The sequence below is a fragment of the Danio aesculapii genome, chromosome 16 (genome assembly GCF_903798145.1).
Source record: "Danio aesculapii chromosome 16, fDanAes4.1, whole genome shotgun sequence".
Lineage (NCBI taxonomy): Eukaryota > Metazoa > Chordata > Actinopteri > Cypriniformes > Danionidae > Danio > Danio aesculapii.
In genome coordinates this window covers 29,214,846-29,240,905 of record NC_079450.1, presented here as the reverse complement: position 1 = coordinate 29,240,905, position 26,060 = coordinate 29,214,846, and the positions used below count along the sequence as shown (strand labels likewise).

Sequence of the window (26,060 nt, the reverse complement as noted above, 5' to 3'; positions counted from 1 at the left end):
AAGCTGGACCACAAGAGATCAGATCAATGTCATTATCAATGCTCAAATAATGTAGCTCATAGTTTATAGCAAGCATCATGTTTAGTTAGATTGTGCCATCTATCATATACAGTAGGCCAATAGGTCTGTTATTTTTACTAAAGAAGATATATTATTTGAGTTTATCACCAGAACTATAGAAACTGTATTATGTTAATAATAATAATAAAAAATAAAAAAAACGGCACAGTATTGGGATCGCATCAGTCGATACTCAGAATTTTGGTATCGAGATCAGATCAGTTCCAAAAAAAGGTATCGGTTCATCCCTAGTTTTTATGTTATTGCAGTTTTTTTTCCATTCTCTGTCAGAAATTACATTTTTAAAACAATCTTGACAGGGTTCATAAGCTGGAATTTGCAGCTATCATTTTATTGATTAAAAATACACACAATAAGCATTATTTGCAAATGTTTTGGAGAGTTTACCTACATTTTTTGCCATAATGCGGAAAAACAATATAAAAAAGAGATTTCCTCAGTGAATTCAAACATGATAATGGACCAATAAATTTTTTGTATGGCTTTTCATGCTTTAAGCTTGAAAGTGGCAATAAGATTTTGATTAACAAAAAGCAATCAAAGAAGCAAACATTTAGTGATGAAAGGATGCTGAAAGTTTTCAAGTTCTGATATAATCTTTTGATCACATTAAATCAAAAGGTGTGCTAAGTTGAAGAAACTGGTATGGTTTAAGTATGGAAGAGTATGGTTTAAATTTCAGCTATTTGTTTTAATGTAAGTGTGTGTCTGTCGTGCTCTAAACTTTAAATACACACTAATGCATATTGATCAGGGTTACACCACAAAATGGCTGAATGATTGCAAATTGAAGTATTTAATTGTACTTGCTGTTGCTGCCTGGCTTTGCATTGGTAATCAATTTGTGTTTGTTTTCTGCATTGGGTGCAGTTTTTGCATCACAGCTCTCCCCCCATCTCCGTCACCCTGCTTTCCGTTCTTTTGAGAGTCTTTCAGTGTGTGTAGTTTGCTAGTCGGGTTGGTTTGAAAGAGCCTGTGCCCGAGGCATGTAATCACCAGTGAGAGGAAAGGGAAGTTGAAACACAAGCTTGAGGGATGTTGCAGTTATACTTCAGTACGATTTCTACACCAAACTCAACATTACAGTGTGTAGATGCTCTGCCTGAAAATGTTCCTCTTTAAGTTGCTTTATTAGATCATAATTTTCTCTCTCTCACTCCCTTTAAACTTCAGTTCCTTAAATCAAATTGATGGGAAAGCTGTTTGTTTTAGCTGTATTGAAAATTAAATCATGAGAGGAGCTTCTAATGAACATTTGCATTTAATCAAACATGTAGCTCTTTTAAAGAGTCAACTTCTGCTGCAGAAAACACCACATAAACAAAACACTTGAGTTCTGCACACACTCTGGGTTCTGTTAAAAATTAGACTGCGCAATATCGATATCGCAATCTGCAAATCTGCAATAGTCACATTGCAGAATCTGCAATGTTGAATTGGGATTTTGATAACAAGGAACCACATTTCACGAAACGATTTGCAGAGCCATTGCAAAGGTTAACCCTAATAGAGCGAAAGATTTTCATTTGGATGTGTTTTTAAGATCTGTGACTGAGATATCAAACAAATTTAATCCAAGAAATTCTAAAATTTACAGATTTAACAAAGATTGATCGTATTTAATTATTAATACTTCACTATTTAATGAGGACTCTACAGATATTTTACATTTGATTAATATTGAATTTCATAATAAACTAATGAATTCTTTCCAAGTAGAGTTATTTAGGTCATCGTTTATGAATTTGTATTATATAGCAAAATATATTGCAGAAAAACAAAATATCTAGTTAAAAATAAGACAAACATTTTATTTCCACGTCTGGGTGATTAGTCGAAGGCAAGTTTCATCCACATTTTGTCAGAAATCGATTCAATCTGATGATGCTGACAAAAAGATAGCCGTTCTCTGATTATGACAACTGTTTGTAAAGATTCTCAGTTAACTAACCTTGCGTTCACACTTGGCGTGCACAGTTAATCGATTTTTAACCGAAATCGTGATTTGAAAAGGTGTGATTTTCAAATCGCCAAAGCTTATTTTGATTATTACTATGGCGAGGGAGGCAGGCGCGAGTAATTAAAACGATCCAACTAATGTTAAAAAGCAGCCAACTGTTACAGCGGCGATTCTTGTGGATCCACACACACACACACGAACGTGTTACTCTATCATGGATCAGCTGGCATAACAGCACGTTTTAGACTGTAACCGTGGCTGTTTATCCGTATCCACGTCACTCAGAGTTAATTGCAGCCATTTCTGTTGATAGCGGGAACACAATGGCCAATCACAGGTGTTTAAGAACTCGCTCTACAAAGCCCAAAATGCATGCAGAATAATACATTTATTTAAAAAATACATTTATTTGTTTGTTATAAATGCTCATGATGTTCTGTGAATGTACTTGAGTTTTGTTTGATGCATTCAAAAAGAATGCTTTGAGGAGATTAAATTAAATTACAGTTCATATAGGCATGGGTGGGTATAAGATTCTGACGATATGATAACCTTGAATAAATATATCAAGGTTTCACGGTATCACGGTATTGTGATTACTGCTCTAAAATATATTCTTTTTAAATGTCTGGGTAAAAAACGAAAACTTTTTCCCCTTTGAACACAATATATTTTATTTTGAGAAATATTTAATATGTTTTGGAGCAGTAAACATGTCAAGCTGAATAATTAAAGTCATTTATTGACTTCTGCTCTCTTCTTTAGTTTCAAAAACACTGATTTTTCTACAATTTAAATGGCATCTTTGGAGATCTTTTTCTGCTGGAGAAACTGTTGTCCTAAAAAAAACAACAAAAAATATAAATAAAAAAATCTTACATATACCTTAGGAATGGTATAGCAGAAATTTCTGACTGTTTTAAAACCTTGACTTTTCCAAACCACGGTAAACCCTGAAAATGGTTATCGTCCCATGCCTAGTTCATATATCTGACTGCTTGTATTAAAGGATTTTAACTATAACTTCTTAACTATGCTTGATTGATTGTATAATTTTTGTATTGTTTTTTAGGTTAGCCTTCTGGCTAATTCTGGTCCATTTGCAGAAATGCTAATTAATGTACACTGTCCCTGCCAAATAAACAAACAAATAAATAAATAAATATATTGATTGAGCAGGTGAACTTGTGAACTGTACCTAAATACTGTTAGACTCTCCAGAAAAAGTCAAAGAGTGCTATTTAAACCATCTGGTGAAACTGTATTCATATCCCAATATTTATCGTAGAATAATAAAATATCGCAATGTCAGAATTTCCCAATATCATGCCACCATAGTCAGCGGCTGTGTGAATTTTAAATTTGAATCTTGAATATATGAATTTCAAATATGAATGTAGAAATATGAATTTGAAAAAATAGACTCATAGCAAAAGAGTTGCCCAAAGCTCTAGCCCAATTTGGCCCAAGGTATTCAATTTGGGTGCGACAGCCATTGAGATTCTCTGCATTATCTTGTCCTCTTGTCCATTTGTCTTTTAATGGATGACCAGCCTTTTTTTATTTGAGGGACTTGAATGATTTTGTGACATTGTGAAGATTTAACATTCCAAAAATATCTACACCAAATTCACGGTCACAGTATGTAGTGTAGAGGTGATGAATGCAACCGTATCAGCTCAAATAATCCACTTTCAGTAGCTTTGTTAAGTCATTATGATTTCCTCTCAATCTTCCCTCTTCAACTCACAATTCCTTAAAACAAATAGATGGAAAACCATGTGTTGTTTTAGCTGTGTTGAGAATAGAATCACGAAACCTTGAGAGTTTCCTGTTCACCGTGTCTATTTCTGGTCACACACACACATATTCACCTCGCACTTTGTCTCAAAGTTGGTGACATCATCACTCTCTACCGGTTTCCGAAATTAGACTTGCATTGTGCACTATTGTTGGGTAAAACCGCAGGTCCCTTAAAACATGGATCCTGTTATAGTGTTATATTACTGCTAGGCCCGTTCTCATCAACACACATAAGATTTATGGGAAAGTGAGAATCATCAGTCTCTTCAACTGCATCCTCCTTCTTTTCTTTTTCTCCATTCGTCTTTTCTCCAGTGTCGACTTGGGGTTTAGTAGTATGTTTACTTAAGGACATTAGTTTTTTCTATGTCAAGATGGAGAAAACTTTCATACCGCGTACAGATACACACACACACTCGCGTTCACATGCACACACACACACATATAATCACACATAAAGAGAGCAGTGGATGTAAGTTTGGAGACTGAAATGAATGCGTCAAGAAACTGTGTGCTTTAAACCATAGCAAGAAAACACGTCTGAGCCGCACACAAACAAACAAAACATACCTAGCAACCAGTATTACCCACACAAAAGTTTCTTATGAAATGCGTGTTGTAATGAATCATTTAGAAAGTTTTACAGACTGGTTGGAATCTGTGATGCATCCTACATTGAACTAACTCTCAGAATCAGTCAGAGTGGCTTTTGAATCAATATTTGACTCACTATTTATCATAACTTTCAGTGGACCATAAAGAAATTAAACAATGTTCGTGAGACGAACAGTAAGGTCATGTCAAGCCAGGTCAAAATTGACTTCTATAGAAGATTTAAAAGAAACAGAGCTGTCTCTTTTTACATAAGGGATTCACAAGAACAGCACAGTTTATAAAAATAATAAAAACGAAACGTGCATCATATGAAAAAAAAATTATCAAATGCCAGGGAAAACAAAAAGGTTTTGAGCTCATGACACAGCAAGGATAGTAATGATTCACAAAAAGACTGCACGATTAATCGAAAAAAGATCGCAACATCGATTCAACCCCTCACATGATCTTAATCCAGCATCTCTACAATTCAGCCAATTACATTTTCAAGTTCGGGAGATGCATAAAAGCGGTCACACAAGTTTTCACATTGTTTTCATATCAATGGTCTCAAACTCAATTCCTGGAGGGCCGCAGCTCTGCATAGTTTAGCTCCAACCACTTCCAGCTCACACCTGCTTAATAGTCTCTAGTAGTCTTGAACACTTTGATTAGTTGCATCAGCTGTGCTTGATTAGGGTTGGAGCACAACTGTGCAGAGCTGCAGCCCTCCAGGAATCAAGTTTGAGACCTGTTTTATATACTTTTCTCAGCAACATTGACACCTCCAAATGGTGTTAAAATGTCAGATACTGTATTTATAAGATATAATTCACCCCAAAATGTAATTATTAACTAAAGTTGTAAATAATGGTCAGTTTGTTGCACAGAGTGATGGGGATCTAGGAAATTAGGATTTGCATCTAGGTTTTTTTTTTGCTCTCAAAGTGACGGCAGCCACGACATGAGCACGCTCGGCAGTTAATAATCAGGGCAAAGTTAAAGTTATTTAAATATAAAGTTATTCAAGTCCACTATTCCAAGTCTATTCAGAATTTATCATTTTAACCAACAGTAGACCTAAACAAAGGCCTAATGTTATTATTGTTGTTTTACCATACAGTATGTTTGAATATTAATAATAATAGTCTACTCATATTAACCTCATATTAACAGATCCATAAGAAAATCGTAAACTTGATTTTAGACAAAAAAAAATTGTGATTCTCATTTTAGCCAGAATCGTGCAGCCCTAATTCACAGTGCAATTTCTTTTGGTTAAGAGTTTCTAAGGATGTACTGCATTTATTAGGTTTGTACTGGAGTAAAATTTTAATATAGTTTTATTCTATACAAACCTGGTAATGTTTAATCCCAATTTCAAATAAAAAAAAATCATTTAGAGCTCTTTGGCTGTTTCTCAATATGCGTTCTTCAGCGGTCTTGCGTCCTCATGTTCTCGTGTAACGTCATCATCAGCTGCCAAAGTTCAGTTCCAATACTCAGGACCGTAAGAGCAGAGGACGCGTGAAACTTCCCGGATGTGATCTTGATATCGAGGACGCACCTATGCAGACTTGAGCACCGAACTCGCTCTGGAAGTCCCAGAAGTCATTGCGACTGGAGGTGGGAAACGCAGCATTTTATTTAGATTCATTATTAAAGTTCAGAGATATCATTTATTTATCTTAGGAGCTTCCCTAAATGAAACGGTCAAAATAAAAATCACCATGAACATCTTAATAAAGGAATAAACACATTAAGGGCGTTTGTTTGCTGAAATTCGTTATAAAATCTGTTTTATTTATACTGTGCAACGTATATTTATGTTTTTATGCATAGTATATATTTTGAGAAGGGGAAAAACAATAAATCATTGTATGAATGCTGAAATGTTTAAATAATTTACCATTTAAAATGCGTGAAGGTCACATGACTATCAGGAAGAACGCAGCATCTAATTTCTCAGAGGACGTGTTCTCTGCCCTCTCGGTCTCCCAAGTTCGTTCTTCCGAGGACACCTGGCAAGACCGGTCTCCACAAGAACGCAAGTCCGTATTCTGCATTCTTGGAATCGAGAAACAGCCTTTTTCTTTTTTATAAAAAGACTATTGTTCAGAATAATCAGTATTTTCATCTGTTGTGGTCAAAAATCAGGGCTGTTCCTCCACATTTTGATTCATTAACTCTATAGTGTTTGGACTTTCATCAGTTAAAATTAAAACACACCGAACTGAACTAAACTCAACTCTGAAAACTGGACTGACACAGTTTCAATTTGTTAGAACTTCTGTGTTAAGCTGCTTTGACACAATCTACACCGTAAAATCGCATTAGAAATAAACATGAATTTAATTATTGTGTTATATAAGAATTAATAAAAATGCATAGATATCACATTGCACCTTTTTATGCGTTAAACATGCACTGAATAACATTTTATTTTAAATTTGGAGGGATTTTCATTAGTGTTTTACGTTAAAAAATGCACATTACCCACACCTAACTAAATATTAAATGTCCAAAAAGTCAATAAAAAATTTAGGTCAATAAATAAATACTTGCAGTTTGTACAATGTTTTGCAAAAAGAAAGGTCTAGATGTTTTCCTTGTATTACAATATATAAGGTTTTAAAAAAACTTCAGTTCTTCATACATTTATTTGCCTTTTGTTTTTAATACACTTTTAAAAAATGCCGGGTTCCACACAATTGATTTGTGTTAGGACAACATGAAGGAATTAAGTTAACTTGTTAGTTTTTTAATTTGAAGTGGATTGAGCATAAAACAAAACCTCAAGAATTGTGTTGTGTCAGCTCATTTTAAGTACGTAGTTTGAACAAACAGCAAACAGCATTTTTTTTGAGTATAAACAGGCTCAGACACTTTAATATCAAGATTTATATTAATTGTCCTACACATCAGTTATTGGCTTCTAAATATAAAGAGTTATCTGTATCCTTCAAAATTTGCACATCGTACCTCACTAATTTCAGTGTTTGTTCCATATATTGTATATGTGCCATTAATTACATAAAACAAGCCACTTTGGAATGCAAGATGAGACACGTCAGATAAAATGTTGCCTCATTTTTTATATTAGAAAAAGAGTTTTCTTTTTTGCTCCTCCACACTGACACATACAGTACTGTACACACAAACACATTTATATATTGGTATGTAATATGTGAATTCTGAAGCACAGAAAGCAAGCATGAATAGCAGACAGAAGTGACTCCCACATGCGGCTGATAGCAGAAGTTTTGAATGTCTCTATAGAGCTGGTGCTGGACGTGTTCTGCAGGAGTCATTAGGAGACCGAGGCTCGCTGTGATAACTGGTTTGGGTCTGTTAAACAGCCGCGATTCTTTTTGCTGTCATTCACAGAGAGTTCATTATGCAGGGCCGTATCTCGCTTGTGTGTTAATTATGAAACTAAGTCTGGCAGCTTCATCCTGCTCAGACTTGGGTTTTTTCTTTGATGTTTTTATCATTGCGCACACGCACATTCATAGTCAAAAGCGTCCACATTTTTAACACCTTTCTTAAATATGCGATGAATTATCACTTCAGGAAAAATATATTCTCTTATTATTTTTTTCTCTCGCACTCTCTTGGATGTGGAGTCTGTCCATATTCATTATTTTGGCTGTCATAGTAGGTGTTTCTACAGGATCAAAGTTTATTTGGTTGTGAATTGAACTGTCTAATACAGGTCTCTCTCTAATTTTCATCTCTTTTTTTATAAAAAAAAAAACTTGTTAATTTCTTGGAATTCATAATATACAAAGGAAAACATCTCTTGCAGTTAAACGAAAACTGAGGTCAGTAAAATTTAGTTTTGGAAGATTGTATTCTTCACTCAAAATATTACTTTTGTTGTTTGTTCAAACTACTTATTTAAAACAAGCTGAAACAACACAAGTCTAGAGGGTTTTTTGGGGACAACATAATTGCTTTATGTTCAATCCACTTAAATTTGAAAAAAAAAAAAAAAAATAACAAGTTGACTTAATTCCTTCATGTTGTCCCAACATAAATTGATTGTGTGGAACCCATAGACTGTTAAAGATATGGACGTAGTATCCGTTCACCCATAGGTTTCTGAAGAGTGAAAATAAAGCTACAGCCATTTTGTTTACGCATCATCGCACCGACCGAGAGTTACTAAAAAAAGGACAAAGAGGCGGAGCGTGAGTGGAGCTACAGATGCCTGCTAGCATTTTGCTTAGACAGGTTTTTCTTTGGGAGAAACGCTTAATACTTCATTACCTGTGACTCGTTTGTGTTCTGAACACATGCTTGGTTGTATACTATATCAATAAAGTGTTTAGACTTTTAAAAATGCTGTTGTAATACATTGAGCCACTAAACATTCTTCTTATGACGTTTTTCTACAAGAGGAAAATGCTAATTACTTCCAAATACTTCAAATATAGTCTGTGTTAGTAAATGCAAGGCTATTGATTAAATCAAGGCATAACACTGTATGGCAACATTTCAGATGACTGTTTTATAGCCTACAGCTAATCAATCTGTCCGATTCTGGAGTGCATTACCGCTCTAAAGAAAAATAGAAATGATAAATGATCTTAAATAAAACAAATATATTTATAGAGATGGTATATAAGTATATAATTTCACTCAACTGGGAAATGGAGAACACTTGAATGGTTTGTGAGCACAAATAAGTGCACACAGCATGCCATATTATCTGATATTGTAGGAAATAATTCCAAAAGGCAATTGACTGTGTAAAGCTACATAAAACAAAACAGAAATACGATGTATATGCCGAGCTCAGTGTCTAATAAGTCGGAATAAGCTGAGTTGAAGTGATGGCGACCAGCGAGACCTAGCTGTCACTCAAGTGCCCACATCCTTAATTATGCAGACTTAATATAACTTAATGAAAACAAAACGGATAAGTTATAAAAAAAAATCCCCCCCACCCATAAAGGGTAATATTAGCTATATGCACAAAACCATCTTTTGTACCAGGCTTTAAACATGTTTTTATTAGCTCTAAAAATGGCCAATTTAGCATTGCAGTCAGTGAACATCTGGAGTACCTGGAGCCAGCCCCCAAAGGCGAGTTGATGAATTGCAGTTTCAACCACTTCCGTATTGGCTTCATTAGGGAGAGCGGGATGTTGCCGCTTGGTGGAACACAGCATTTTTTACTGTGTATTTTCTGAGAAACAGCAGAAAACAATAGGGTAAAATATATTACTACAATTTAAAATACTTTTTAAAAATTGATCAAATGTTTTATTTTGGGGAGCATATGATGAATTGGTGAAGTGAAAATTTAGGTTTACATTCATTAGCTATGGTTTTATCCAAAGGTGCAAATTAAATGTATGTGCAAAACTGAATTAATGCATCATTTTCATCCAATGAGTCAAAGAGAACAAAACCGTCACTTCCTGTTAAACTGCCACCAAATATCAATGAGAAAAGCGGAACTTGCTGCGGTAGAAGCAACTGTGGGCCTTTTTTCTTATAAAACAAATGACTAAAGTCAAAAAAGTGAGGAGGATGCAACCAGGATCCAGACAAAAAAAGTAAAAAAGAATATACAGAATTGTGATTAGATTTAGAAAGATATTCTTCAAAGTGTTCCAAACCAGAGTCTAGTTACAGTGCAAAATCTGATCTGATTTCTATATTGTTTTTGGTCAAAGCATCTCTGAAATGTAATTCAGAGTAATTACTAATTTTTCATTATTGATGTTTCTGAGGAAACACCCGAAATTTGATGCTGGCAAGAATACCTATTTACTTACCAGTAATATGAAGCATTTTATTTTAAAATCTGTTCAATGCTATATTGCAAGTGTCACAATACTAGTAGCTTCTGCTTCTGCTGTCACTGACCTTCATAATCAGACCGTTTTTGTTCCACCAAGTGCTGCATAGAAAGAAGTTTGTCAGTCTGGCACTGAATGCGCATAAACTTCTCCATGCTCACCCACAAGTGTTAACTGTGTGTATTTAACCCTTAAATTAGAAGAATCGCTAGATGAGCTAACTATACTGTCTGAAGTGTGCACTTTGCAGCAGGAAAATTCCTTTTGAGAGGTTGTGTTAATTGTACTTAGTGTTAAATGTCAAAGCGTTTAGTAGAGTATTGACTTTAAGGGAGTTTCTTGCCAAGTCTTTGTGTGTGTATGAATAAGACTGATAGTTTAATCAGTTTCTTTCCAGTTAGATGGACATACAAAGTGCCTGTAATGTGCTATTTTAACAGTATTGTGCAATTTTATTTTGAAGGTCTCCAATAATAGTGGTTTCCTTTTGTAGAGCAGAATGTAAACAATGACACTGACTGAACCAAATGAAACCTGCGTATTTTGCTGATTACTTATGTTTAAAATAATCAAATATTGTCAGGTGTTGGTGTGTTATAATCAGGTAGACCACACAAAAAACAATTAAAGTGCTAAATACCAGGCATTGGCCATGGTTTCACAGTATCACGGTATTGTGATTACAGCTCTAAAATAAGTTCTTTTTAAATGTCTCATTAAAAAACAACATATTTTCCCCCCACTGAACACAATATACAGTATTTCATTTTACAATTTTCAATTTACAATTCACATTTATAATATTTTGTAACAGTAAACAGTCAGGCTAAATAATTCAAGTAAATCATTGACTTTTGCTAGCTTCATTAGTTTCAAAAACACAGATTCTTTTCAACAGATAAAAAAAAACACCTTAAAAAACCTTTACATATACCTTAGGAATGGTATAACAGATTTTTTGAAACCTTAAAACAGTAAAATTCGGTTTGTCAAATTATTACACATTTTCCTGCTTGCAAAGTCTTTCTCTATGTGATTTAGCAGCTAACACACATTTACACAGCATAAATCAGCAGAACAATGTATTCAGAACCATGCAATTTATGCTGTTGTTGACATTCGAGTATCTCCATAATGGCCGTGCATACAGAAACACTCTATTTACATTCAGCCAAGGTGTACATTTAAAAATGACATAAAAATGTACATTTTCACGTACTGTACCACATTGGCATCACTTTGTTTCTTTGAATTTTTGTTACAGTGTTTGAGGGTCAAACTTTTTGTTTTGTTTCTGTCCAAATATCAAAAAAAAAAATTTAAATCAAGAAACATTGTCTAGACAAGTGAAAAATATTGTCTTTTTTTTTTTTTTAAAGAAATATATGATGTGTTTTTTCTTAAACAAGCAAAATAATCTGCCAATAGGTGTAAGCAAAATAATCTTGTTTTACCTTTGAAATAAGAATATTTTAATTACCCCATTGGCAGATTAATTGGCATGTTTTATGGAAAAACTCTCATTATTTTGACATATTATGTGTCAAAACAAGACAATATTTTTTGCTGGTCTAGAAAATGCTTCTTCATTTAAGAATTTTTAGATATTGGGTCTTGAAACAAGACAAAAATTGAAAGTGAGAAAGGTGTTTTTTGCAGTGTAGCAAATGAAAACCACAGACTGGCATTATGCAGAGGTGTTAAAACCTTCAAGGGTTTGCGCATGAAGTAAAAGTGGAATTACTGATTGCTCATTTCAGGCAGTTCAGTATCGCTTCTTTCTTTTGTCATGCACTGTGGTATTCGAAACGACCTTGTACACTCAAAAAAAGCTACAATTCTCTATGCAAGGAAATATAAAAAAATCATAACTTGATAAGCAATGTAAGAAACAATACACATAAAGTGAAAGTAATGCAAGATAATGATCTGCGACATTGAAATTATATCATTATATTCTCATATATCAAGGAAAATACATCATTTGCTCCTACTGAGAGACAAAAAAGTCCTGTATCTTTAGAGAAAAGCAATATTTGTCTTTATTTAATAAAATATAAATGAAAACATAATAAAGCGTTGTAAGTACAGGCGTAATGTTTTCACACTTCATTCATTCATACTTAGTCATTTATTTATTTATTTACAATTTAAAACGGCGTCTTTGGATATCTTTTCTGCTGGAGAAACTTTTGTCCTAAAAAAAAAGTATGTATATATATATATATATATATATATATATATATATATATATATATATATATATATATATATATATATATATATATATATATATATATATATATATATATATATATACCGTAGGAATGGTATAACAGAAAATTTTGTCGATTTTAAAACCGTGAGTTTTCCAAACCCTGGTATACCTTGAAAACGGTTATCGTTCCATGCCTAGGGTACGTATTTACAATGAGCCTGTGTTGGTCACTTTATTTGGATTTTATTGTTGTGACTTGCATCTGAATTCATTGCCTAGAAAGCAAATATTACCCTCCTGTTGTCGTAGCAGAATTCTGTATATACTATTCGCCCTTTGGGTCAAAAATGACCCACCTTCACTAAACATGAGGGCATGACTCTTTTTTTACTAAAGTAAAGGTTTATGTTTTTCTAATTCTAACAGTACAGGCATAAGTGTAAAAAGATTTAAGGCAGAATTTAGGCAGCGAGGCAGTATTCATAAAAATGTATTCTTATTGTATATGTGTGTTTGGGGTGTGTGTGTTGGAGTGTGCATTTGTGTGCCAGACAGTGGTGTAACAAATAACAAATTCCAAATACTCAAATGACAGTAATTGAGTAGGTTTTCTCAGAGATTGTAATTTACTAAGTAGTTTTAAAAATATGTACTTTTACTTTCCCTTAAGAACATTTTTAGTGCTGTATAGGGACTTTTACTCCACTATTTTCCTTCTACCTGCAGGCACCTCTATTATTTCCTGTCTATGGGGATTAGAAAAATCAGTCCTGCAATTCCTGTCCACTCGAAGTAAATCACATCATCTTGAATAACCATAAGGCATGCAGCAAATTGTTAAAAAGCATTAAAAGTGTCCAAGAAAATTCTTTACACACAATGATCAAAGGACTGTTGTCACTGATGAGGAGATGACGGTTGTTTTCTGTGGGATGACCGAAATGGCCTCAAACAATCACTAAATGCACTACAGAATGTTACGTTTACACCCACAATAACAACATTATTAACATTTGTAGAGTGCTTGGACCTAGAAGCCGCTTTGCGTGACGTCACACTTAACAAGCGAATAGCTGGCGGGTCAAAACAACCATCGTACCCTAAACGTGTAGAGCCTTCATAAAAATCTAAAAATAGTAAATGATTAATCTTTTCTGTTGTTGTTGTAGTTTTAGAAAAACAAACACTGTTTAACTTTTTTTGTACTGTTACAAATCAACAAGAGGGTTAAGGAGAAAAATAAAACGAAAACCTAGCTGACCACCCTGTTATGCATGGCTCTGCTTACTGTTGAGGGATGCTAAGTAGATAACAACCATTCTAATCATGTGATCCTGTCATCTGATCCCTCGGTCTGCATGATGCATATTTAACTTGAACTGACAAGCACACAAATTGAATAAGACGTGAATCACATCACACATGGTTCATATGCACACCCCAAACAGACAAAAATAGAGCTGTTTCAGATGACTGTAGTACCCCCTACCAAGAGCGTTTGGACGCCGCGTGCATGCTGTTCCTCAGTGCAGCGTGAATGTGCGCTCCTACCGTGAACATGCATGTTAGTTGAGCTGAAATCTGATAAAGCATAGTCTGTTCGATTTTTATGACCCATCCGTACTGTAATACCATTAACCTTGTAATTGGTTTATCCGGCTGCTGTTTGGGATTGACTAATCTAATATGCATAATTCAATGTCACACTGGAGTCAAGAACTGGACGAACTGCATGAGTGTGCAAATGGACTCTCCATTGGAGCAAGCATAGGTCACATTACATTTTTCATATATGTAAAAAAATGATGTTGCTGTGAGGGACAGATGTCAGTTGAAAAGGTACTTTTCTATCTCTCTCTGTCTTTCTGTCCTTTTTTATCATTCTATGTGTATGTCATACTTGTGATATTTGTCAGTCGTTTGATGTTTGTGCTTCTAAATTTGCTGTTCTGTATGTCTGTTGTTTTGTCTGTTGTTTTGTCTATCTCAGTTGGGTATGTCATTCTGTTTATCCTTCTGTCCGATGTTCTATAGTTCTGTCTGTCCACCCGCTTCGAATGTTCGAATGAATCACTCGATTAAATGGGCGTTATCAGTGGTTAGATAGCTGATAGATATAGGCCAGAAGGGGTTTCAGTTGTTTGCTCTGTTATTCTTTCTGTCGCCCCCTTGGTTTCTCATTCAATCCATCATTCTTTGTCTGTTGTTCTGTCTATCTTTGTGTCTGTGACCGTCCAATGCTATCTCATGGCAATTCATAACTTTTTGATTTTGTGGCTAATTCGTATGAAATGGTACAATTTTATTTACAGTTTAGTACAATTTGCTTATCCCCCAATGATGCTTGGGTTTGGGGGTGGGGTTGGGTACCGTGCCTCCTTTTAAAATTTGTTTATTTTCGTATGACTGAACTATCATTAAACTGACAAAACGTAATATAGTTATGTTTCCTGGTGAGATCGGGCTGGTTGTTCTGTCTGTAGAACTTTGTCTCTAGTCTATCTCAATCATTCATATTTCTGTCATTGCTGTTGTTCTTTCTGTTGTTGTCCTCTAGTTCTGTCTCATTCTGTCTTGCTTTCTGTCTGTTTTTTTCCCTGATTCAGTTTAAAAAAAGTGCACGAGAGGACATGCAGTCACTCTCTCAGCGATATCATGATCTCAATTGCCATTTCTCTTCTCTCCATTGTGCTAGTGTGTGTCTGAAATAGGAAAACTTCCCTGAAACATTTCCAAAGGCAGATAAGCGAGGTGGAGGCGTAGAGCGATAGATGGAGGGCCCTGTGAATAGGAAGAAGGAGATGCTGTAGGGGTTTAATTTGCTTTTCTCTAACAGACGGCAACAGCCAAAGAAAGTTAATTACCCTCCCGTCTCACATCTCGACGTGTGTGCGTGATGCGACCAGGGGTGCGACTGAGCGAACGGTTTGTGCGCCCATCTGTTTTCCTGCCAGCCGGAGCTGTTAAAAGGCTCCCTGCTTTAGCATGCGACTGCTATCTCTTTCTCTTTGATTCCTTTTCTTCCTGTGTGCCTTTCTTTCCCCCCCACACGTCTGTCTGTTTCTCTCAGGTCACATGTTTGATGGTCTAGATTTGTGTGTGTGACCGACGGCTAATTTGTGTAGTTTGTGTGGATGTATTGAGTAGGAATCTCCATGCGACACATAGGTTTGTGCCTGGCCATATGTTTTCCTTTCACACAGCAGCATCAATATTGCATGACTTGAAGACATGTTAAGAAGCCCTTGCAGGAAGTAACACAGGAAGTGAAACTCAGAACTTTAAACGAACAATCACAGTCATGCTCTGATATTTGCTTATAGGTGTGTGTGTGTGTCTGTATCCTGCAGGTGCAGTACTTGCATTGAGCCTGTATCATTATACTCTGCAGTTCTCTTCAGATGGTAATTGTTTTACATGGGCACTTGATGTCATTTCAGCATTTACAGGTGCAAGAGCTTTTATTGCAGTCTGAGTAGAAAATGGCTTTGTTTTTCTACCACTATCCGAGATAAAATGTCTGACTGAATTAACATTCTGTTTTTTTATGTGTGTGTTTGTGTGTGTGTGTGCAAAAGTTTGTTGTACTTGAAATTCCATCCAAATTGTCATCTCTGAATGTCAAACCTTTTGAAAAAAAAAAAAAAACAGAATGTAAAAAACCTTTAATAAGTGGTTTTATTAATGATAATAAACAGCCCCTTCTTGAATCTGAATTATTTTTCATTCTTAACAGAGAAAATATTTTTTCAATACAAATTTCGACATAATAGTTTTAATAACCAATTTAAAAATAACAAATAACTTATTTTATTTTGTCTTTGCCATGTTGACAGTACGCCATGTATGACAGTACGACAGTAACTTTGGTTACTCACTGAAGCTTGAGCCTGGTCAGTACCTGGATGGGAGACCACATGGGAAATCTAGGTTTCTGTTGGAAGTGGTGTTAGTGGGGCCAGCAGAGGGGGCTCAACCTGCGGTCTATGTGAGTCCTAATGCCCCAGTATAGTGAAGGAGACAACATACTGTCAGTGAGCCCTCTTTCGAATGATACTAGTGTTTAGCTTAATGCGCCATTTAGTTAAAGGCCTAACTTGGTTATTTTTTGGTTAACTAAGCAAGTTATATAACTATATAACTATATTCTGCTAAGCATGTTAATTAGGGAAGTCATTGAACAACACTGGTTTGTCTTGGAGCCAATCAAAATACTAATAATTTAGGGCTAATAATCCTGATCTTAGCAATTTTTACATAAAAAAAATGATTTGCACCATCCAAACTAAAAGAAATAAGACTTTCTCCAGAAGAAAAATATCATATAGGAATTGCTGTGAAAATCCTTGCTCAAAAATAAATGAGGACAAAACTTTTGTTACACTAAGAGCATATTTATTTATGAACATTTAAAAATTTTAAAACTTATATCTGTCTGTCAATATATTGATCTCTCTGTCAAAACTTGTGTTTTTGTTTAAATATTATATGGAATTCATATTGGTTGTGGTTGTCACACCAGTGAAACAGCCAAACCTCTGTGTGTGTGCGTGTGTGTGCAAATGGATTAAGCGTTGAAGTGACATTTAGCTGGGGTGTGTATGTGACATCATTTTATTCACACAGGCAACTATGTCCTCACATAACCTAATTGCCATCCTGACACACACAAGCCATGTTACATAGTCACGCAAATGTACTTTTACATTCGTCATCCTGAGAAACAATTACCATCCAGTGCCTATTAGACAATAGTATTTGTCCAAGAAAGTGTGTTTTACACATACGGTTCCAAATACAACAGCAGGACTGTGCAAAAGAGAACAGAAGAGATTTATTCCAGCTGTTTTGTACTTGTTTAGATGTAGTTTCTGTCATTTTTATAAATATTTTTGTATTGCTTTAACTTTAGGTGACATACACAATTTTTTAAGCACAGTATTGCAGATTTTTGGATTTTGCACCACAGTATTGTGATCTAGTCACAAAGATTAATGAACAGCATCCCATGAATTATTCCACTTGATTTCCCTCTCAAGATCCTCCATCATGTTGTCGTTTTGTGATGCTTTAAATTTTAATTTTCTCCCTTGTTTCTCACTTTTCTCCCTTGTTTCTCACTTCTAATCCCTATTAGCATCTTTTACTGTGTTTAATGTTTCTAAACCACAGAAACCCCAATAGGCTGGTTATTTTATCATTTTATTTATTTATTTTATTATTCTAATTACTTTTGGGCTTATTTGCCTTTATTTATAGGACATTAAAGAGCAGGCAGAAAAGTAAGGCGTAGTGTCTGTAAGGCCTGGGGTGTCTAATCAGGCCCCAAGGGTGATTGGAACAATGGTAAAAAATAATAATTAATAAAGAAAGAAAGAAAGAAAGTGTATTTGCTATACTGTATTTTTTATAACAGGAACAAGCAGTTTTTTTCCAGGGTTATCAAGGTACCATAGGTTCAGTATTCAGTACTAAAACCAATGATTATACACAGTTCGCGTTAAGCAAAATAAAAACATACTATATGAACAACAAACTATGCATATTAACAAAGTTTAACAACATTTAAATGGTTTAAAAGGTAATCTAAATCATTTTTTAAACGTTTTAAAAAGTTTTTTTCTCTACTGTGAACATTACAGCAGCATTAGATTCATACACTTCTTCAATTTCTAGATAATTACACCAAACTCTAGTCTGATATCAACAGCAGCAAAGTATGTATTAGCCTGTCATAAACACAGAGTCAGCCAGTGCACAACACTAGTCGGAAACATTATTACAAACCATCTGAATGAATGTACAGTTGTGTAACTTTTCTCTTTCATTATCTTTTTAATTCTCAATGTCTCTGTTATTTGTGATTGTCTTTAATTATAATAGTGTGTGCATATTTTTTCTTATTTTCTTTCTTTTCTTTTCTTTTCTTTTCTTTTCTTTTCTTTTCTTTTCTTTTCTTTTCTGTATGCATTTGCATTCACTTTATGATTTATTCATTGTTTATGTAGTCTGCAGTGCTTTGGGAATACTTGACAAGTCATGCTAATAAAACTCTTTTGAACCTAATTGAATTAAGAAATGACATTAAGAGATGACATAAATCACATTTAAATGATCAGAAAGTGCTATACCAGAGCAAGATCAGAAAATAAGTAGCTGTAGAAGTTAATTATAGTAAGAATATACATACAGTTCTATTGCTTTATTAATGCTGTTGTATAATGATGATAAAATAATGTTTACTGTTGTTATATAATGATAGTAATTAGACATGGGTCAGTATAAGATTCTCACGGTATAATAACCTTGGATAAATACGTATACCATGGTTTCACGGTATTGTGATTACTGCCCTAAAATAAGTTCTTTTTACATGTCTGGGTAAAAAAAAAATTAAAACAATTAGTTTTCTCCATTGAACACAATGTCAGGCTAAATACTTCTGCTCTCTACATTAGTTTCCAATGCACAGATTTAGTTACAACACATAAAAATAGATTAAAAAACCCTTACATATACCTTAGAAGTAATATAACAGAACATTTTTAGTGGTATTAAAACCTTGTCTTTTCCAGACCATGGTAAATCTTGAAACCGGTCATCATCCCATGCCTAGTAATGTGATAACATATAAGTGTAATAATACAAATATTATTAATAATAATGTCTTAATTATTTGTTTAGCTACTGTATAAAACACATATACAGTGCTCAGCATGACTCAGTACACCCCATTTTGAAAATTAATATTTTTATCCATTTGTCAGTGTATATAGACAATGCATTTTGGTGCATTTAAACAAAACAGATTTATTGAACAGATATATTTATTAGAATAATATTATAGTCACCAAACATATTTAGAAATTGAAAGATAATACAATTAAATTCAATCAAAATATTGAAAAAAAAAAAAAATTACAACCTTCAACATTTCAACTACATTTTTCAATTCTTTGTGCTTCTGTTGATTTTTCCTCTTTTAAAATTGTGTTCAATATTTTTCTATAACATATAAATTTGTCTGTACTAGTTTTTGGACCGTTATTGTAAGTTATTTTGTTAGATAAGCTCCAGATTTGGCTTCAGTACTGACTAATCTAATGTATAAGCACAAATATAATATTGTATAGCTTCCTATTAAAAATATGAATTTAAAAGACAGATTTGTGAGGGGTGTACTTATTTCTACTGAGCACTGTACAACATTAAATAATATACAAATTCACATAAACACTATATACAGTTAACTTGTTCATATTGTCTTTTCATTTACATATTTAGTGTTACAGAATAAAAACCACATAGATGCAAAAACTCTTTACTCAAAAAAAAGAAAGATCAGCACAGAAGAGCCACACATTTTCATCAGCAGCATTCATATTTTCGTTCTGCTGTTTAACACACTGAAAAAAAATGATTGATTGGATTTACCAAATTTTTTATGGTAAGTGGTTGCAAACAATTTATATGAGCTGAATTTAAACAAATAAAGTAATGTTCAACTTCATTTTTTTGTTTAAATTCAGCCCATATAAATTGTTTGCAACCACTTACCTTAAAAAGATTTAGTATATCCAATGAATCAGTTGTTCAGTGCACATGCTGTGCATTTTTTGCTCTGAATGTAAGTGTTTATGTCATTCAGTGAGTTTGTTCGCATTTGCGATGTCACTCTTTTGCCGAGTTCACAAGAGATGTTTTTATGTCTCAGGCTAGTGTTCGCTCAGTTGTGTGTGTGTGTAGTCACTGTGATGAATGTTTTGCCCAGCTGGCGTAGGCAGGGGCCTTTGGCGTTGGCTCTGTGATGGACGAGGGCCACCAGAACAGTGGCGTTACCGCTGTGCCAGTCATAACCTTGAGCTCAACACACACACAAACACACTCTCTGACTACTGGTGCGACCCCCGCAGAGACATCTGATGCCAGAGGTTTTTGGCAAGCTTTTGACTGCTCTAACATTATACTGCTCTGTTCTGTCTGACTGTCGTGTTTATGTCATTTAAATCTCTCTTAATGGCCGCACCTGCGCATGTTAGAGCTCAGATGCTGGCACTTAAATGGAGATAACTATGCTGTATGGAGTGTTCTCAGGAAGCTGTGACATTTGTGTGATTTTTTAAATTATTTAATTTGTGTTCTATATGTGGATTATGGATCAGATGTTTGTAGTCAGTTTTTTTTGTTTATTAAAGTAATGCTTTTATTCAGCAGGGGTTAAATAGATTAAAGGGCACCTATGATGAAAATCATCTTTTGGAAGCTGTTTGGACAGAACTGTGTGCAGTAAAGTGTGTCCACAGTCATATCAGAGAGATTGAAACACAATAAGTCTCTTTTTTTTAAATTTCCTGACATTAAAATAGGATCCAAATCCCTCCGCAACTTGCCGTTTGAGTGCTGCTTTCCCTGCCCACCAAATTGATTGACAACCGCGTATTAACATGTATAATCATATCCACAAGACAGGACATGCGCAAAGCAACCGGGATTAAAAGATCTGTTCAGCTCTCTGTGATCATCAGTCATCATCAAATGTGATCAAGAATAATTTTTATAAGTATAAAATGTTTTTAAAACAGTGCATGTTTGTAATGAATTACCGTGATTTACCATCTTTAACACCATAGCCGCATGTCAGTACAATTATAAAAGAAGACGCTTCAATCCTGGTTTGTGAAATTTAAATCAGGTTTATTTTGTAGATTAACATAACAGATGTCCATACAGAAGTGGATATTAACGTGTATCCTGTCACACTTGCTTTGCAAGAACAGTGCAAATATTCTCACAAACGTTATGTGAGATCTGCTTCCCTCATGTCTTTCACTGTGCTGTTTATCTGACACAGCCAAGGCGGAGATTGAGATCAGATCAAAATTGGCTGGGTTTAGTGAAGGGGGATGGTGGGTCAGTCAATTGTTCGCTCAGTCAGTCAAAAAAGTCTGTCAAAATGTCAGTCAACAGCGGCCTCTGGTGGGTTTACGCGAGAACAGCAGGCTCGAATGGCACTTGCGAGGGAAATTTGAGATCTCAAAAAGCGTACACAACGGCCTCTCGTGGACTCGCGAAAACAAAAACTGCAGAAAAACAGCAGAAAAACGTGCCGCCGGGATGTATTTCGCTGTCTCCAGTAACGTCTGTAGAGGTACGTTTTCAGAATGAGCTTGGGTTGAATAATTATGGACAATTTTACACATTTTTGTGACATAATTTTAGTGTATGTCTTACATTATAACATATTTTAATATAAATGTTTTATGTTATAAACTAACAATGCTACATGCAAGTAAGTAACTGATATTTATTTTCCTTTTCTCTAATACAGATCTTTCAAGTCATGCTATTATGTTGACTATCCTGTTAATTATTAATAGGGTATTATCATGTTACTGTATTACTGAGAGTTTTTGAACATTGAGATTTTGTAAATCATAAAAAGGTGCTGTTCTCACATTGATATTTAGGTTGGCCAGAAAAATAAAGAGGAGTGAGAATTTCTTTTTGTCTTTCGATAGCTTCTGTTCTCTTTAAAATAACTGTATCAGCAGATTCCCCTGCCCTTATGCAGAGCACACACAAAACACTTTTCAAAGAACTCTGAATGTACAGTTGGTCGGAGATGCTGACAGACGTTTGGCAGTCGTGTCCTCTCAATGTCTCTCTAGAGGAGCTGAGGCTTGCAGGTTTGTTATTTGTCAAGAAAAGAAGCATATTGGTCATCCTCCTACTCAAACATACTACAAAGTCTGTAATGTTGTTTCAAACCTTGACAAAAGTAAAAAAAAGTTGATTTAGAAAAATGCCTTAGTGGTTTTGTTGTCGGTACAATGAACATCCTGTATTGTTTTACATAACATAGAGGCAGATCCTTTATGTCAAAAACAAATTACATATAAGTAATCAAAGCAAAGAAAGAGCAAGGTAGGTAAGTAAGTAGGTAGATAAATGGATGGATGGATGGATGGATGGATGGATGGATGGATGGATGGATGGATGGATGGATGGATAGGTGGATGGATGGATGGATGGATGGATGGATGGATAGATAGACAGACAGACAGATAGACAGATAGATAGATAGATAGATAGATAGATAGTTAGACTCTCAGAAATAGGTAAACGAAATAAACGAGCTGTACATATTTGTATTTAAAGGGTCCATATTGTTACCTCAAAAGTATACATTAGTACCTAAGAATTTTAAGAGGAACACTTTTGTACTTTTTAGGTACTAATATGTACCCTTGAGGTATTAATATGGACCTTTAAGGTACAAATTTGCATCGTTTGAAAAGGTACCACCTCAGTGACAGTACTTTTATTTTTGAGAGTGTAAATAGGTAGATAGAGCAGTTAAAAGAGTTATTGTTAGCAGGTCAGATAATTTTTTGTTTGTTTATTTTAAAGTAAAAAGAATAGTAAACAATGGTGTTTTTCAATAAGAAGATGATACATGAGTGTTAGTATTTGACAGTTAGAACATGTTTTTTTTTTATAATTGAATGAAATATAATAAATATAGTAAACAATAAAAAATAGTGAATGATAAAATAAGATTCATTTAACACTTAATTGATTAATGAAACTGTCACTACTGCCCAGTTATATGCAGAATATTATTTGATCACCTCAAAACATTTTTACCAAAGTACATTATTTGGAAGCTAATAAACTTTTCAGATATTTTAATAATGTCTTAATTTGAATGACCTTTCCAAGATAGCAAACTTGCTTGGTTGGTCACCCGGTACAGGGTTACTCTTGAAACAGTTGTGTAAAAACAAGGTAAAATGCATTTTAATCACTCATTTCTTTTTTAGGCTATTAGGCTAAGGTTTATTGTAGATGCCTGGTTATTTTCAAACTCAAAGCATCAACCTTAAATGAATGGATTAAGCCATATGATAATTATTAATGTTATTAAAGTAAAACTATTCAATATGTTCACGAAACATCAAAATAATTAAACACTGCCACAGTCACATTTCTCTGTTTCTGAGTATACTGTATGCTGTTTAGCGTCACTGCAATGACTGGTCATTTCAAAACATAAAAGACATTCATTCATGCATTCATTTTCTTTTCGGCTAAGTCGCTTATTTTTCAGGGGTAGCCACAGCAGAATGAACCACCAAATATTCTGGCATATGTTTTACCTAGCCTTCCAGCCGCCTAGTGATGGGAAACACCTACACACTTTCACAATCACACTCATACATTACTGCCAGTTTAGCTTGCCCAATTCACCAATAGCGCATGTCTTTAGACTTGTGGGGGAAACCGGAGCACCTGGAGAAAACCCTCGCAAACACGGGGAGAGCATGCAAACTAAACACAGACATGCCAACTGGCCCAGCCGAGGCTCAAACCAGCAACCTTCTTGCTGTGAGGCAACAGTGCTAACCACTAAGCCACCGTGCTGCCAGTATAAGATACAGTAATCATTTACGCAAATAAGTCACTACATGCACACATTTTTAATAAGCCTTCTTTTCCAAACACAGTTTATTTTGTGGACTTGGTTTTGAATTTTCAGGGCTTGTCTGATTTTTATTTTTTTTGTGATCCTCTGGAGCTTCAAGTCCTTGTGATTTGTGATGCTGTGTAATTATGTTATAATGACCTCTCCTTTATCAGAGCGTATCATACGTTGCTCACCTCCCACAGGAACAGCATCCTTCCTTCCCTTTCATATTTCCCTTCTAATTTTATTCCTCATTTTCCTAGTTTGCTAATAAAAGATTCATTTCTAGTTCAATAATGACAGCAGCTGGTGGATTAAAGAAATGTGCACCCTCTGTTAAGTCAAAGGTCAAATCTGAGATTCAGTTGGAGTAGATTTTGGAATAAGTACTTCAGATCATCTACTAATGTGTGATGGTAAGACTACTAGAGACTAATGTCTTATTAGTATTCTCCTTTCACTGCGTGAGATGTTTGCCCTCAACGGAGGTCATGGAAAATCATGGAAAAATGGATTTTCATGTTGTTTAGATATGCTTGAAAAAAGTGCTTGATGTACTATGGAAAATACTCATGTTCACAGCACATTGAGCTCTATTTTAATGATCTATGCGCAAAATCTAAAGCGCATGGCGGAAAAGCATTAAGGGCGTGCCACTTTTGCTATTTTAAGGACGGAAAAATGTGCTTATAGTTTAACAGGGTTGTGCTTATTCTCTTAATGAGTTATGGGTGTGTTTTGAGCATAATATGCATTAAACCAGTCAGAGTCTCATGTCAAATTACCTTTAAGAGTCAGTTACATTGCACCATGGAGCATTTGGTATTTACATGCCGACTTTGTAAGTGGAAAAACTGAATGCTTCACTAGCGAGAAAACATTTTAAAAACAGACAGTCTGCAGCGTTAGTATAAAGAATGAGCCTCCTCCATTCAGCCTCTTTACTTTCTCTTTATTTTACTTTCACTCTACTTTACTCCTTTACTTTTGTGGATAAGGAAACGGTGTTGTACACACTCTGCTGAAGACATCCATTAGCCTACATGTATAATTTTGTGTGTTAAGCGCAAAGATTTGTTTCAAAACTATTTCTAAATTCAGTTCTAATTTCCAGCAAACAAATAAATTAACAATAATAATGAAGTGTGGTCAAAAAACTGAGTTATATCAAAACACACGTCCTATTCTTATGCCCCATATAGTGATGCATGTTTCCAAAACCCGACAGGTGGACAAATGTGAACAGTTTTTTTTTTATTAAAACAAACATAAAAATGCATATAATAAATAATACTGCTAAGAATAATAACATTACACAAATGCAAATTGTCGTGAATAAACTGAAAAAAGCCCCCCGGCGACATGAAGAAGGCATGGAGGCATATTTTTTATATGTAAAGATATTTGTGTATTGCTGTACATCCTGTGTGTATTAAGCAATGTGTGAGCATTTTGGACCTGCATAGGCGCATAACCAACATGCTCTGCACTGGACTTTAGACCTGCTTTTAGTTGCCCAATGGCGCAGTATATTTCAGTTCCTAAAAATAGCAGCGCACCAACAATGCCCCTTAACACGCCTTCTTTTTAGACCGGAACACCCATCCACAAGAGTCCACAAAGTAGCACAAATTGATTTTTCATTTAAACAACGTGGCGCAAAATGTGAAAATTAGGGTTGCTCTGGTCTGAAAATAGCAACAAATCTCGCCAAACACGTCTTGCGCCAGGTGTATGATAGGGCCCTTCGATTCCCACCAATCCTTCAACACTGTTTATGTAAATAAAGCTGCTGAGAAAGTTCATTCATATGAGCACCTAAATTAACATCCCGAAGGCTGTTTAGCATTCAGTCGTTTTTGTGCGAAGTTGCTCTTTTAGATATGTCTTATAGATATTCTGTGTTTTTTTTAGATAGTTCTTATACAGTGGGGTCCATTTAGACCTGGTCATTTCATGGATTTTCTCTGTTCGGATACTCCAAAAAATGCTTTTCTTATTTAGTTTTTTATTTTTCTAGTCAAAATGTCTTAAAATTCTTAAATCAAGAAGCATTTTGTAGACAAGCAAAATGATTGTGCTTTTTTCAGAAATTTGTCATAATTAAGTGAGTTTTTCCTTAAA

The 26,060-nt window shown here is 34.7% G+C and overlaps 1 protein-coding gene across 1 annotated transcript in view; it reads left to right on the top strand.

Moving 5' to 3' along the window:
- galnt1 (UDP-N-acetyl-alpha-D-galactosamine:polypeptide N-acetylgalactosaminyltransferase 1) overlaps positions 1-26,060 on the top strand; it is a 216,068-nt gene that overhangs the window by 83,464 nt on the left and 106,544 nt on the right. The gene's annotated exons all lie outside the window — the stretch shown is intronic.